Raw genomic sequence first — 14,165 nt, forward strand, 5'->3', positions numbered from 1 at the left:
CGTCAGGTCTCGGTGCTGTGGGCGTGTGTCGTGTCAGGGTGAGGGTTGGACCGCTCGGTGCTGCAGCGGCGGTAGGGCGAGGTGTCAGCGCCGGCCGTGGATCATGGTCCCTTCTTGCTCGGCACTGAAGCTGTGTTTTTTCCTCTTGATTTTTGACTTTCTCCTTCTCCTTTGTCCTGCTGAATCTACAATGCTAGTTCGGTCTGTGCCGTTGCTTTCCGCAATTGTAGCAACGCATTGCCGGGCGGGGACGGCGACGGGATGGAACGGCGGGGACATGCTTTTCTCGCGACGCGTAAAAAAAACGACGGGTGCCCACGCCGTCCGCGTCCGGAGATCGGGTGAAACGGATGCGAATGCGACGTCGGGATTATTATCATCGCCCAGAACAGAAAAACCGGGCGATTGAAAAGAAAAGGTGATGCCGGTAGCCACGATTATTCCCCTCCTTGGAGATGAGATTAGATCAGATTAGACCGCTGGTGGCGATTACGTACGGTTGGTAATCATGTCAGCAGCCAAAACGAATTCGATCAGTGGAGAGACGGAGGAGGAGGAGGAGGAGGACGTTTGGGGACGGGATGGTGCGATCCCGGCGGCGTCGCTCTCCGGAGGCGGAAAGGCGCCGCGCCGGGGTCGGATTGGAGGCTGGGAGCGGCTCCAGATGTCTGGGCGCCGGATACTTTATCTTTTCTAATGACGGGTGATTAGGGCAAGTGCTTGCCGTTTTCAGGTGCTTTGGCCCCGGGATTAAAGCTCCTAATCACCCGGGACAGTTGCCGTTATGATGACGCCTCCTGTGGGCTATGGCTATGCCCATGCATTTTTGCTTTTTTCCAGGTCTATTATGGCTATGAATGTCTTCAAGCAAAAATGCCGCGGGGCTTCTAAAAACAGTCTTGCAAAGTCTCCGTGTCCTGGGAATTTTGTAGGTCCCAGTTGATGCTATATCCATGAGATTTATGTTGAGGTCCGTACAAAAATTCTTTTCAGTTTTTTTGTTTATTTTTCTCTTGCATGTTATGTCACTCGATTCGGATTTAGTTAAATCTTCGTCGACTGATACCTAACCACACCATTCTAAAATATAATGGAACAACTTTTTCTTATAAGGAACACAAACCTATTTACATTATAAAGTTCATCAAAAATATGAATCATCTTGAACAAGATAAAAAATACGACAAGCTTCCTAGATCACCAAACAATCTTCGATTAAAAGAAAAAGAGCTATCAATCTTCCTATTATGTGTAGGACCGTGTCTGCGTTTATACAGTGTTTGTTAGAAAAAAAACAGGGAGGGACCTGTGACGCAGAGTCGGACAGGGCGGGTACTAGATCGGCGCACACAAATTTTACAACGGTACACGCGTGCACGGTGGATCCCCGAGCCGAAAGTTCAGACGGTGGTGGGCCCGGCAGTGTCAGACCCTGCGCGCACGCCCCACGTGTCCGTGCGCCCCCGCCCTGCTTTTTACCGAACCAGATCGAAATATCCAACCGCTAGCTGCTGCTGCTGCGTGTGAACTTTCGAGTCTTGTGTAACTTTTTTTTACTGCATTTGAATTCTGCATGCTACTGTAGGGGCCACGGTAACAAAAAAATGTCTCCCTCTTGGTCGTGTCCTCTTGTTCGTAATCGCTCGCACGTGAACCAGCTCGTGGTTCTCTCCCTCTCTCTCTTTTTTGCCGTGGACTGGTCAAACTCCATTGTTGGATTAGTAGTTAAGTATGCTCAGTTGGTCCGTACTGGAGAGAAAAAAGCTCAAGGTGCGTTGTGCAAATGGTGCAAAGTCAGGTAGCATTTCCTGATTAGTCAAAGCATGGGCACGGTCTGGGCTGCTTGGAGTAGTATAAATCTACTCGTAGAGTATGTTATTCAACACCCTTTTTTTAAGAAATATTTAATACCCTTTGTTTGTTTAGAGCGGCTCAACCTGCGATCGATGCGCCGGTGCGGCCCAGCAGCGCGACACGAGCGCGGGCCGGGCCCACCCGTCATCGCCCACCACCCCCGGTTGCCCAGCTAGTTCAAGCAAAGCATTGCAAAACCAGTGTGTCTCTCGATTGATATGATCTCCCGGTGTCAAGATGGCAAGTGCATGCATGCACGCCTGCGGGCTGCGGCAGTGTGTATGTGTGTCCTGCATCGATCGCGGCGAGTGTGTGTGGGGTGGGGTATGCGCTCGTCTCGTTCGTTCTCCCCTATCCTGTCCTGTCCCTACCCGGGAGCGCCGTGGCCGAGGACGGAGGGACGGCGGGCATGTGCCCCCCATGTGCTGCCGCTGCCGCCCATCTCCGGCTTGTCCCCTCAGATGCACTACTGTACGTCTGTACGTGTCTGCGGCCTCAATAATGTGTCAGTCGATCGCTCGGCGTCGTGGTCGTATCGCTGGCCGTATTGTGGCTGCAGGATACGTACGTACGTGCGTAGAGCTGTTGATGGTGACGGTACGTACGTTCGGCTCTCCCCACCAGCGTGGCCTCTCGTGGTTGCAGCGAGGAACTTGGCCGGCCGGCCGGCCGGCCGGACGGCAGCGTGCGTGCATGGTCGCAGGTAGAGGTAGGCGGAGTGGGTTAGTTCGCCACTGCGGACGTGGAGCCGGCGCCGGCCCGGCCGCGCTAGCTGGAATCGTTATCCGGAGACCGCCCGGGGGTCGATCACCGGAACCCATGCACGAACCATCAATGAGCAGAGCACTCCACTCCACCGGTGCTGTTCGGGATCGAGGAGTAGAAAAATGAGTTTTTTTTTAGACGTGAAAACAAAAATGAGGTGGTGGGTGTGGGGAATGTGCGCGCCCAGGAGACCGTGCCGGCCCCCGTCTCCGCCCGTGACCGGCGCGCGTGTTGGTGCTCCGTTCCCCATGCCATGCCATGCCGTGCCGTGCGCGCGTGGTGGTTTCCTTCGGGTTCACGGATGCCCCGCCCCCCAACCGGGTTTCTCCTCCTCCGTCGGGTTGCGGTCGCGGGGTCTGACCGAGCCTTGGAATGCGTGCGTGTTTGCGGGCAGGCCCGTGTGGTGCAGCTGCTGCCGTGGCTGCGGGGTGCAACCGCGTTCTTGGTAAGGCTGGTCATAATGGAAAGTATCATGCATCGTATTAGTATTATGCATATGATAATAATGTATAATATTATATTTATAATGTATAGTATCATAGATTAGTATGAGACCACCGATAGTGAGAGTAACATGGATAGTAATATTACATAATTTAGATAAAATAGATGACGTGGCAAACAATAAATGAAAAAATGACATGTGGTAACATAGCTAGTTACTAATAGTATGAGTAACATCACATATATCAAGGCAAGATGAGTCTATAGCCTAATAAATGAAGTATTGCTTGTTACCACACATATGTTACTCCCCATTGCCCATATTACTACTCCCTCCGTCTAGGTGTGTAAGTCACCTTACGAAAACCAAATAATCCCAAAACACTTAGGCACGATACATTAACTCCCTCCTCGTTTCTTATTTTGTGACATATCAACCAATAAAAGATGTGGGCCGTGCATGCTTTCAATGACTTGAGGCTACCAAACATGACATGCAGTGGTTAGTTCATTGCATGCAATGCTATTAATTAGCAAAAAGACATTAAGTTTTCTTGTTTTCCTCTCCGCCTCTATGCTACTACCCATTGTGGCTAGTCTCATAGGTAGTCTTATTTATTGCCATGCATCACACATACTTCTAGTAACATAACATTTATTATGTTACAGTATGCTATTATAATCATCTCTCTTTTTAATTGTCTGCCACGTAAGTATATTTGCGAGTCTCAAATGCGTTACTAGTATTTATGTTACCTTCACTATGACCTGCCTAAACATCCAGATATGGCTTGAGCTCAGGGGCGGAGACAGGAGGGTGCGAGCAGGGGTCAGACACCCCCTTCGCCCCCCCTACAGGATGTACAGCAACTACTATGCGTAACAAATTGGCAGCCTGCATATAATTAGCATTAATTAGGAATTAAGCCCAACAGATTTACACGGCCCAGTAAAAACCAAAGACATATTTGGGCATGTGGTCATGTACGTATTTTAGGCCACATTAAGTATTTTGCATCTACGAGGCCCTAGGCCATCTGCCGAGGGTTTCTAAAAAAAAGGCCATCTGCCGAGGGTCACAGAACAGAGATGATTCCTATTTCTACTTCAGGGCCGCCGCCGTCTCGCCTGCCGCCACTCACCAGGAAACTACCGCCTGAAATCTGAAGCCTAAAACCTGAAGGTATGACATATACACGATCTGAAGCCTAAAAGGTAGTCTAATGCATCAATCTCTTTTTAATCTCCGTGGCCCTTCATGGACGATGGTTGCCGCGCTGGACTTCATATGTACTGACTGGATTTTTCTGGTGCTCTTAAAGCAATGCACTACTGCCGCCCACCGCTGCATCTGGGTATCCGATAGTTGTTCGTTAATTATGTCTACTCATCTTGACCTAATCAAGGTACAGTTATATACAAGCTCTACTCTTAAGAATTCAGATTGATTATTTTATTTACATCTTTATTGATAAACTATACAATTTACTTACATAAAAGACGAAAATCATATATCTATCAAGGGTGTAAGATTATTAACTATTGTCCTTTTTTATCGTTGATTTTAGCTGCAATAACAAAGAGATCATGAGCCTTAGACACTCTTCATGTCATCTTTGTTTTTATTCTACTTCCTTTAAAAAACGTTGTACCTATTTAGAATAATCTATCATATGTCTCCTTCGCCCCCCTTATGTCCAAATCCTGGCTCCGCCCCTGCTTGAGTTACACGGTTGCCGTGTTTTTGTCATGCAGGAGTAGGTCGGTACGTTTTCCGTAGGTTCTTGGCCATTTTATATCAAAATACTATATTTTTGCTATTTCACACCTGCTTGTTTGTGGCTTCGAGCAGATTAACCTCACATGCATATGCACGGGCACTAATCTACTTTTTAACATTTTTAAGGAAAACTCATCTGGTTTAACTAGGCAGCACTACTCCTTTCTTTCCATAATGTGGTGCATATATATATATTTTTAAGAGTCAATCCATACGAACTTTGACCAAGTTTGTGAACTAAAACAATTTGCATCTAGAATGCCAAATATATATATCGTTATATATATCATAAGATGTAGTTTCATATTTTATATATTTGATATTGTAGATATAAATACATTTTTTGTAAAACTTGGTCAAAATTTGTATTTTTCAAAGAAAAAAATATATACTCACTACATTATGAAACGGGGAGGGTGTTAGTACTAACAGCGTGCTGTCAATGGCGCTCAGCGTTGTGTTGCACATAGCTTTTTTCTAGAAACACCTATAACTTTATTCATACGCATAACAATTATAGGTATGTTGATTTTGACCTAAGATTCAAAAAAATACAAAGTAACTTCTATGACTAAGAATTACAATGAAATCTCTTGAAAAAAACCTTCTTCGCGGTATTAATCCCTGCTAGAAGAAATACGCCAGACATTGGTAAAGAGCTGTAATTGGACTGGAGCAACGACGTTGTCACTCTTTCACCAACACGAACATAACCAGTAATAGTTTTTGAAAGCCCCTTGAGTCGCTCATCCAAAAAGATGGGATGCACATAGTCTCCTCTTTGACAAAAGGATGCACATAGCTTTGCTAATGGGCCATGGTTATAATCAAGGACTTATACATTAGGCCCATAGAGGCAAATAACAAGCCCGCATTGCATATGTATGAACAGTTTTTTTTCTTTTATGCAAAGAATTTGTATCTATTATAAAAGTTTATCAGAAATACAAAGCATCTTAAACATATTAAAAATTACCTCGAGGTCTCTGGACCACCGAACAACCACTATCGCCATCAGTGACAGCCGGGAAGTCTTTGTGCAAATGCCCAACCCTGACTCGCCGTTCTGGATCAGTGTTCTCAAACTCCTTTGAACTCTCGAATTGATCTGAAGCGCTTAACGGCAGATCTTGCCATGGCGCACAAACGATGAGCATCCCTGACTTGCCGCCTAGAGGAGACAACATGAATCTAAACCCTAAGTATTAGATGGACTTCTATGGAAAGATTTGGATTGAATTTGATTTTTTAATTAAATTTAGATTAGATACAATGAAAAGTAAAAATGAAACAAAAAAGAAAAAAGAAAAACTAAACCTAGTCGACCTATAGCCTGGCTGGTAAAAACAGCCCGACCCACGGCCCTCTAGCCTACCGAAGCAGTACGCCGCAACTTAACCTCAACCGTTGATCTCCCTTGATTAGTTCTAACGGCAGGCAACCCGTGTCCCTCCTCTTTCCGAGAGAATTCCTTATTTGGTCCTTTTTTTCAAATTTGATTCTCTTTTTGCCCAAAAAACTTCTTTCTTCCCTTTTTGACACTTAAACTCCATTTTGTTCCATATGTGACACTTTCATCCATTTTTCCATTCAACGGTGTTAACTATGACATACAAAGACAATTTTACCCCTGATGGTAGTACATGTCACCAAGAAAGGGAAGAGAAGTAGCGTGAATATGAATGTATGAAAGTGTTGCGCGTTGGAGATTCCACGTTATAATATTCATATGCACAAATGCCCAACCAATCGCGTTGCACAGCTCGATCCGCGAGAGCCCGGCACTCAGTTGCTCACGCACGAGCACGTACAACGCTAGCACAAGAAGCATGCAAACTAGCAGCTTGATTGATTTTGCCTGAACAGTGAACGCACGTCGAGTCGGCACCTCACATGTGTACGCGAACCAAGAAAAGCTAGCTCTTAATCGATCGGATCAATTTGATGTCCATGGAATACTCTCCTAACTATCCTACTGATTCGTGTATATACATGGCAGTGAGGAGACATTTTTTTTGAAACGATTGGATGGAGACATTTTACTCGATGGAGGCGTGAGCTTGTGCAGCAAATTGATGCGCGGACACAGCTCAGGGACATCACCCCGTTGACATGTCGAGGTCTAAACTATCACCCGCAAAATTAATCTGCACAAATTTATACACTACAGTCTACAATAAAGCTCTTTGTTTGCATGTGAATAATCTGGTCACATACTACACTAGAGGTAAAAATGTCTTTTTATGTTAGACTTAATGCCATTACTAGCTAAATCTGACGAAAGTATCGCATAGGGAACAAAATGAAGTTTAAGTGTCAAAAAAGAAAAAAAAACATTTTTTTGGGGCCAAAAAGAGAAGCAAATTTTAAGACAGGGCCAAATAAGGAATTCTCTCCCTCTCTCTGCCCCTGATAGTGGGCCTTGTTTGTCAGTTTCATCACCCTCTTGTCGCATCGTCGTCGCATGACGTGTGACTAACTACCGAGCAAAGAAAAGACTGGATCAAGAAAAGGGGGTCAGGGTAATATGAGCTTTGTGCCCCACACATCTAACCAACTCGTGTGGTTCACCGGTTTCACCGACATGACACTTAGATAGAGTTTTGGCGGATTTTTTTGTTGATGATTCTTAAAGTGGTGGATGTGCTATCCCTATTGGGTTGTGCCCTTCCCCATAAAGCGTGACGATGCGCAAGTCAGCCACGATGCTGCCCGAGCCCGTGTTAGAACCCCCTAACATCCCTCTCCTGACGGTATTTCCTATTTGACGCATTATGCGTCAAAATGCAGAGGTTTTATAAAATGTTTAGAATTCAAAATTGTTCCCAAATATGAATATATTTTTGGGGTTATTAAAAATGTTCAAGTTTTCAAAAAATGTTCATAAATTCTAGAAAATGTTCGTGTTTTAAAAAATGTTTCTGTTTTCAAAATGTTTGTAAAGTTGAAAAATGTCACATTTTCAAAAAATGTTCGTAAATTTCATAACAAATTCACAGTTTTCAAGATAATGTTCACAATTTGGAAAATGATCGTATTTTTGAAAAATGTTCACGCTTCCAAACAATGTTCATCTTTGTGAAAAATGTTCGCGCTTTCAAAAAAAGGTTCGTCTTTTCTGAAATATGTTCATGCAATCAAAACAATGTTTCCAATTGTCAAAAATTAAAAAAATGTTCGCACAACTCAAAAAATGTTCAAATTGTTTCAAAAAAATTCATGTTTTAAAAAATGTTTAAAAATGTTTGCATATTCAAAATGTTTGTAAAGTTCAATTGCCCCAGCCGCCAAGCTCCGACGTGCGATTCTTTTGTCACCAATGACCCCCCTTTTCTCCATCACCCTTTATTTTCTTAAATGACGCTCCATATATTGAGCAAACGACCGTTGCCCCGAAGGAAAACCGCCCCCACCAACACCAAAGGAGCCGAGGACAGAGCTCTAGAGCGACGAATTATGCAGATTTGTAGACAATAGTCAGAGCTCTAGAGCTCTAAGAGACGATTGTAGGCTGTATTTTCTGCGTTTCAAACGGGCCGTATTTGATCCAAGCCACACACACAAAAAAGGAAAAGATCACAACACTCCCAAATAGGCTCACAAAGTGATATCACAGTAGCACGGATTTTTCGTCCACATAAATTATTACTCTTATCCACCATCGCAGCATCGGTATTTAAGTTATATACACAGGCATGTCCACGACAATCACTAGTGTTAACAAGGGAAGCGAACTGAACTCTTCCGGAAGATGTGCAAAAACGCCGAACAGCACGTAAGATATTCCAGGCTCCTTCGGTGCCCAAAACAAGGCTGAAAACACAAATACGCTTGTCCAGCAAGTACTCGTCGAGAAAGATAAGAACACAAAGGGGGAGCGAAGCGGTCGGCGAGGCAAAAGGGATGCCACGTGGAGTGTAGGATAGATACGTGGCAGGTCTCTACGAGGGCGAGGAGAAGCTGAACTGAATTCCCGTCTTTCCACTGTCGTGCTGAGATTGCTTCAGAATGTAGCAGTAGTTCACCTGAAACAAATGCAGTAAAACAAGTTCGTTAGTCAGGAGGCAGGCAGGCACACCACATGATCTGTAATCTGGTGCAAAGGAAATCGAAGAGGACTATCGAAACATACCTCGACCCGGAACAGTTTAGTCGGCAAAATAATGCCAACTCCAGCACTACTCCTAACGAACGACGGAATTCATCAAGCGAGAAGTTTTTGTACTGGCCCTCCGACAGTTTCACAAGATTCCCAGCAGTGAGAAACGCATGACCATGTATTCCAGCATCTCTAAACACCTTCAGAGGCAGATCAAAGGAAAGGTCCGCAAAGGCAGAAACTGCAAGATCGCCACCCAAGTAATCCCTCCCTGGAACAGCAGCAGAACCATCTTCCGACTCGCCGGGGACAAGCCTCCGTGCTTCTGTCGGGCCAACCCCTCTTGTTCTGAAACCGAGCAAGGATGATATTCCACCCAGGCTGCAAACTGGAGAAGAGTGACCTCCCAGGTTAAATCTATCAGTCACAGGTGTAGACGAATTCATAAATCCTCTTGCCAGTGGTAAAACAACACCAGCTCCTACACCAACATTGAGAGCAGCGTTCCAGAATCCAAAAGGCAAGGCACCACGAACATCAAACTCCTGAAGCAAAGTCAAAAGCACCATATTGTAATAAGATAATAATAATGAGAATGGATGTGACACGTATACTTCTCCATTATTGTGAGGAACCATAAAAAGGAAAAGAGAAATAATAAATAGATTGGTGCTAAAGAAATCGTGAAAAGGGGGACAGAAAAGGCTGAAAACAGACCTGGCGAAAAAAATTCAATCCTTTGTTATCCCAAAGACCACCAACTTGAGAGGATGAGAGAAATGCATATCCTTTTGTTGGCCTGATATGTGAATCCCTTTGATCAATCTTGTATGTGTATTTCAATGCAGATAGAAGGTTATGCCCTAACTGCCTTCTGATGGACGCTGACGCGAGGCGTGACGGATCAGTCAAGGTACGCCATGTAAGGTTGTAAGATAAATCGTGGTGCCTGGTTGAAAGCAAACCAAATGAAAGACCAAGTAGACGCTCCTTGTATGATGAGAACTTCATCCAATCTTGTGACAACAATGAAGCCCGAGCCATCAAGGGTGTTGGTATTGATTTAAATCTTGGCAGCGAGACTCCTACGCCAACCTCTGTTGTTTGGTCCCAACCATATGCAACTGAAGCATCCCAGATGTCTGCATAGCCAGCCAAATTCTTCCACTTAACAGCCCCTTCCAGTGACCATGCTTTTGCCTACAAACGTAATGAATACACACTCATGCATCAGATGTGATAACCTCTGAAATAGTAGTGCAGATTGCCGTGCAGTAAAAACAACAGTGTTTTTTTTTCCTGCCCTTATGATGCCGACAATATAGGTTCGGTAACATCATGACCTATAAAGTTATATTTGTACTAAAGTATTTGTATTCAGTATAGGGTAAAGGTAATTACCAAGTATACTTCTCAACAGAACAATTATTTTAACAAAACTCATGACAATGCGTTCACTTATTTTTAACAAAACACATACATCCAAACTATATTTTGATTAGAGCACAATGAAACATACACTGAACCTTAGTAAATGCAGCTTTTTGTTCCGTACTTAAAAAGTAACTGTTAGAAACGTTGAAACATTAGTATTATTTTCTGAGCTAGTTGAAACTTGAAAACATCGGCAGAATGTGCTCAAGATCAAACAAACAAGGTAATCTATAGTTGTGAAAGTTGCATGTTGAACACCGATAACTGAACTCATAGCTTGATCATCCAGTGCAATCACCAACAAATCGAACCAAGTGGAGAGCGCACCTCGGGCTTGGAGAAGACGCCGGCATTGCCGCTAATGGGGATGGCGGGCTCGACGACCTCAATGATGACGTTGGTGGTGCCCGGCAGCTCGGGCGGGCCGGCATCGAGCGTGATGTTGACGGCCTCGAACACTGGTGCCTATATTAAATCTCTAGACCGTCAAGCACACACACTGGTGGAGAGAGAGAGAGAGAGAGAGAGAGAGAGAGATGGAATACTGACCATGGAGATAGATAAAGAGAGAGCGAGCGAGCGAGAGAGAGAGAGAGAGATGTGATACTGACCGTGGAGATAAACGGAGAGAGAGAGAGAGAGAGAGAGAGAAAGGGAGGGAGAGAGAGAGGGAGGAGAGAGAGAGACGGGATACTGGCCTTGGAAACAGAGAAAGGTCGGGAGTTCATGGACAAAAGGTGCCCACCTCAATAAAAAAAGTGCTCATACATGTTGTGCACGGTTTAGGCAATGGCAATTCATATCAGTCAAGAGACCAACACAGAAGCACGCACACGCGCGCACGCATGCACGCACAACACAAAGGGATGAGAGAAAGAAAGATGGGAGTTCAAGATATAATAGGTGCCCGCTCCAATAAAAAATGTGCACACATAGGGCTGCGCAAGGTTTGGGCAATGGAAAATCAAGGTTCTCGTGTCATTATATAACTTTAATGTTTCACTTACACTTGTTAGTTCATATTATTGTTCCTCTTATGCCAACTCTATCATCTTATATTTCAAGTGTCCTTAACCACATCAAGTCTTGGTGTCGATATTAAATCTCTAGACTGTCAAGCACAGACACAGGGAGAGAGAGAGATAGAGGGAGAGAGAGGGAGGGGGAGGGAGGAGGGAGAGAGATGGGATACTGACCGTGGAAACAGAGAAAGATTGGGAGTTCATGGACAAAAGGTGTCCACTTCAATAAAAAAGAGTGCACATACATGTTGTGCGCACGCGCACATACCACACAAAGGGATGTGAGGAAGAGAGATGGGAGTTCAAGATATAATAGGATCCCGCTCCAATAAAAGCGTGCACACATAGGGTTGCGCAAGGTTTGGGCAATGGAAAATCAAGGTTCTCGCGTCATCATATAATTTTCATGTTTCACTTACACTTGTTAGTTCATATTATTGTTTCCTCTTATGCCAACTCTACCATCTTATATTTCAAGTGTTCTTAACCACATCAAGTCTTGGCGCCTATATTAAATCTCTAGACTGTCAAGCACACACACAGGTGGAGAGAGGGAGGGGGAAAGAGAGAGAGAGAGAGAGAGAGGGAGGGAGAGAGATGGGGGAGGGAGAGAGAAAGATGGGATACTGGCTGTGGAAAGAGAGAAAGGTCGAGAGATCATGGATGAAAGGTGCCCACTTTACTAAAAAGAGTGCACATACACGTTGTGTAAAGTTTAGGCAATGGCAAAAAAAAGTTCTCATGTCATTATAAAGATATGAGAATACTATCACTGTGAGGGGTATAACTTGCATGTTTCACTTACACTCATAATTGTTATTTCCTCTTATGCCAACTCTATCAACTTATATTTCAAGCGACGTTAACCACATAAAGTGTTGGTGCCTATATTAAATCCTAATCAGTCTAGAGACCACACACAAACAGCTGAGAAAAGGAGTGGTGGGAGTTCAAGGTATAAAAGATGTCCGCTACAATAAAAAGTGCAGGTAGACGGTTCGACTCGGTGAACAATTGCGACTACCCTCGGTCCCAGGACACTAAGGCCAACTCCAGCGCGCGACCCCATCCTGTCCGGGTGCGTCCGTTTGGGGTAAAACGAACGAACCAGACGGCCCAGCGCGCGGGCTCAACCACACTTGTCCGTTTTCTGTCTGCTTTTGACCCATCCCCGGCCCAAGTTTGCGCCGCATTTGGGGTGAAACGGACAACATGCGGACAGGCGGGCCGTGTGCGCGTGTCCTCCCCTGGCCCGCCCATCGGTGGCACAGGGACGCCTTTTTCTATCCGCCCCCTCCCTCCCTCCGACCGCACCCCCTTCACTCTTCTCTACTCTTCTCCACTCTTTCCCTCGCCGCCGCCGCCACCGCCGCCGCTCGGCGGCCGGATTTGGGGCTGATCCGATCGGTCTTGAGCTCGCCCAGCTGTGGGAGGCCGCGCCGCACCATGGACTGGCCAGGCACCAGGACAGAAGGCCCTGGCAAGGCCGCAAGACCGCATGCTGGTAGTGGCTCCTCCTCTAGCCGCTCGTATCTACTTCGTCGGTGGTCTGCCGGCAGATACACGAATGGCGGTCGGCCGGGTTCGGTGCTAGCCCAAAAGCTCGTCGGCGCATCGTTGCCACTCATTAAGTGCGACCCCTGCCCAAAGAAGGTCGTGTGCCACGTGTCTACAACGTCAGAACATCCCGGATGGGTGTTTATCAAGTGCTTAAACGATGGGTATGTGTTCTTTTTAGCTTCGGTCGTGCTCTTGGATTTGACTAGTTGTGCTAACTTAAAATTTTATTGTGTAGCATTGATGCAAGTTTTGGTATTGGGAAGAAAAGTACGTCGATATATTGATAGAGCGCAATTTAGTAGATGTTCGTGCATTTTTAGCTAGTATAGAGGCTAGAGATGAGACTAGTGCACTTGTTGCTAGAATAGAGGCTAGACATGATACTAGATGCGAGGAAGCAACCTTTATTTTTTTAGACTCGAAGAAGAAAGAAGCACGCAAGATCGAGCCTCCTCCGCAGATCAACAATAAATGCAACGAGAAGGCACTAATCCAACTTACAGGAGCAGTTATGGAAGTTGGATATCTTCTTAAATGTATTCTTGTGGTTCTTGTTTTCTTTGGTCTTACTTTTCTAGTCAAAATTTGATGATGTATTCACATGTACCAAAAATGAATGATGAAAAAAAGTTAAAGGCTTGCAAAGAAAAATGTACGCGGACAGGATGTGACCGGGATGCGTCCGCGCGTTGAGCGCACGGAAACTGCATCCCAGAAATTGCCTGAACACGACCCCATTATCCTACCCAAACGGACAGAATCCGGACAAAACGGACGTCCGTTTGGGGTTGTGCGATGGAGTTGGCCTAAGGTCGGTGTAGTTGGACGTGTAGCGGCCATGGATGTGCATCCCCAAGACTTGTGCATGCAAACGTACTACTCTACTTGTGCATGCACGTACCAGAGTTGCTGCAAATTTAGCACGCCGCACATGGCTGAGACTTCGCGTCCGTGCGTGGGTTTCCGCGATGTATCCATCGCGCGGCCGCAAGTGTAGGCTAGTGCGTGGTGAACTCAGCTCCATGCAGCTGGACGGATCGAATTGCCGCCGCTGTAGCCGGTCCCTTCGTGATCCTCCGGGATCGCTGAGTAGACCACGATTTGGTCACGCGCTATCGCTTCGGGGCCGCGCCAGCTGGGCGCTAGAGAGGGAGGGGTGCCGCGCTGTTTTCTTCACCACGCTGGTGGCCACACCATGCATTCATCC

The 14,165-nt window shown here is 45.6% G+C and overlaps 1 pseudogene; it reads right to left on the minus strand.

Annotated features, from left to right (window-relative positions):
* Positions 1–8,443: 8,443 nt before the first annotated feature.
* LOC123184706 (sorting and assembly machinery component 50 homolog A-like) lies at positions 8,444–10,940 on the minus strand (annotated as a pseudogene).
* Between the last annotated feature and the right edge of the window lie 3,225 nt (positions 10,941–14,165).

Source organism: Triticum aestivum, chromosome 2A (assembly GCF_018294505.1).
Source record: "Triticum aestivum cultivar Chinese Spring chromosome 2A, IWGSC CS RefSeq v2.1, whole genome shotgun sequence".
Taxonomy (NCBI): Eukaryota; Viridiplantae; Streptophyta; class Magnoliopsida; order Poales; family Poaceae; genus Triticum; species Triticum aestivum.